General features: G+C 50.4%; 1 protein-coding gene across 1 annotated transcript in view; it reads left to right on the plus strand.

Annotated features, from left to right (window-relative positions):
* The first annotated feature begins 2,254 nt into the window (after window positions 1–2,254).
* LOC142254918 (inositol-trisphosphate 3-kinase B-like) overlaps window positions 2,255–2,500 on the plus strand; it is a 90,993-nt gene continuing 90,747 nt past the window's right edge. The window contains exon 1 of the mRNA XM_075326276.1: window positions 2,255–2,323. The gene's annotated coding sequence lies outside the window, so the exon portion shown is untranslated. The remainder of the gene's footprint in view (window positions 2,324–2,500) is intronic.

The raw sequence follows: 2,500 nt of genomic DNA on the forward strand, positions 1-2,500 counted from the left end.
TGGGGGGAGCAGTCTAATAGGAGTAGTAGTCCTGGGGGGAGGTGTCTAATAGGTGGAGTAGTCCTGGGGGGAGGAGTCTAATAGGAGTAGTCCTGGGGGGAGGAGTCTAATTGGAGTAGTAGTACTGGGGGGAGGTGTCTAATAGGTGGAGTAGTCCTGGGGGGGAGGTGTCTAATAGGTGGAGTAGTCCTGGGGGGAGGAGTCTAATAGGAGTAGTAGTCCTGGGGGGAGGAGTATAATAGGAGGAGTAGTCCTGGGGGAGAGGAGTATAATAGGAGGAGTAGTCCTGGGGTGAGAGGAGTATAATAGGAGGAGTAGTCCTGGGGGGAGAGGAGTCTAATAGGAGGAGTAGTCCTGGGGGGAGAGGAGTCTAATAGGAGGAGTAGTCCTGGGGTGAGAGGAGTATAATAGGAGGAGTAGTCCTGGGGGGAGAGGAGTCTAATAGGAGGAGTAGTCCTGGGGGGAGAGGAGGATAATAGGAGGAGTAGTCCTGGGCGGAGAGGAGGATAATAGGAGGAGTAGTCCTGGGGAGAGAGGAGGATAATAGGAGGAGTAGTCCTGGGGGAGAGGAGGATAATAGGAGTAGTCGTCCTGGGGGGAGAGGAGGATAATAGGAGGAGTAGTCCTGGGGGGAGAGGAGGATAATAGGAGGAGTAGTCCTGGGGGGAGAGGAGGATAATAGGAGGAGTAGTCCTGGGGGGAGAGGAGGATAATAGGAGGAGTAGTCCTGGTGGGAAAGGAGGATAATAGGAGGAGTAGTCCTGGGGGGAGAGGAGGATAATAGGAGGAGTAGTCCTGGGGGGAGAGGAGGATAATAGGAGGAGAAGTCCTGGGGGGAGAGGAGGATAATAGGAGGAGTAGTCCTGGGGGGAGAGGAGGATAATAGGAGGAGTAGTCCTGGGGAGAGAGGAGGATAATAGGAGGAGTAGTCCTGGGGGGAGAGGAGGATAATAGGAGGAGTAGTCCTGGGGGGAGCAGTCTAATAGGAGTAGTAGTCCTGGGGGGAGGTGTCTAATAGGTGGAGTAGTCCTGGGGGGAGGAGTCTAATAGGAGTAGTCCTGGGGGGAGGAGTCTAATTGGAGTAGTAGTACTGGGGGGAGGTGTGTAATAGGTGGAGTAGTCCTGGGGGGGAGGTGTCTAATAGGTGGAGTAGTCCTGGGGGGAGGAGTCTAATAGGAGTAGTAGTCCTGGGGGGAGGTGTCTAATAGGTGGAGTAGTCCTGGGGAGGAGGTGTCTAATAGGTGGAGTAGTCCTGGGGGGAGGTGTATAGGTGCCCAATGTGTGTGGGGGGGCGTGGCCCGAGTGGGCACAGTGTGTGGTGGGCGTGGCCGAGCGGCCAATGCGTGCGGGGGGCGGGGCCGAGCGGCCAATGCAACGGTTGTCACTGTAATGACGTCATTTTGGAGCAAGACAGACAGACAGAATAAGGCAATTATATATAGATAATGTGTAATATATAATATATATTTGATATTAACTTTGCCATAGTCATCTAATTATGTTGGGGGGGAGGGTGTAAGTGACGTTCTTCTACAAAGTGGCCCACCAGAGGATTCTCCGGTCCTCCAGTTGGACAGTCCAAACCTGATCACAGTGATAACATTGTGGAGGCAGTCGGTGGGCCTGCTGAGGCCATGTGTCTGCCATGTTTGTACACCTGTGGCCCAACCGGTTGCTGGGTTTAGTAGTGAATAGGTAATTTTAAAATACACTGCATTACTATGGTATTTGATTGCATTATTGTTGTATATTGTACAAGTGATTGCAGGTTCATAAAAAATGTTGAAAAAAACCCAGAGAAAATATTTTTTTAAACCTCCAAAATATAAAGGCTTGTATAACTCCCATTATATAAAATCAAATGATTTTTTTTTAATGAGCATTTTTGATCCACAAATATCCTAAAATTTATCTCAAATGGTGCCAAACAAACGCTACTCTTGGGCTGCTTTTACCTCTTTCCCCAAAAACTGAATAAAAACAGATCAGAAAGTTGTATATTGAATCCAAAATAGAATTATAAAAACTAGAACTCATACAAAAAAAGTTCTAGCTCTTGGAATTCTAAGGAAGAAAGATCGAAAGTGAAGACATTTCTAGATTTCATAAATGGGGAGGTGCAAGCGTTTTAGCAGTAAATGCAGGGTGCGGTTCCCCGGAGCGGCCAGCAGAGGGCGGCAGCCGGTCACATTCCTGCACAGTGAGGCCGCGCTCGGTGGCGCCTGCCCCGGCCGTTCTCCTATTGTCTCCCCGCCCCTCTGTCTTCACATAAAAATGTCATCGGAGCTCCGGGACTGGAGGATCTCAAGACGGTGCTGAACGGGTAAGCTGCGGAGCGGTCCTGGCCAGCACAGCTGCTGGGAGCAATGGCCTGGACCGGGAGGATGGAATGCAACTTATTGTGTCTTCAGAAAGCTATTAGAATGGGCAGATGGCAGAATGTGGACTGGAAGGAGAGTTCTGCAGGATAGCTGGAAGCTGGCACAGTTGGCATAGCCTG

The sequence above is a fragment of the Anomaloglossus baeobatrachus genome, chromosome 10, assembly GCF_048569485.1.
Source record: "Anomaloglossus baeobatrachus isolate aAnoBae1 chromosome 10, aAnoBae1.hap1, whole genome shotgun sequence".
Classification (NCBI taxonomy): domain Eukaryota; kingdom Metazoa; phylum Chordata; class Amphibia; order Anura; family Aromobatidae; genus Anomaloglossus; species Anomaloglossus baeobatrachus.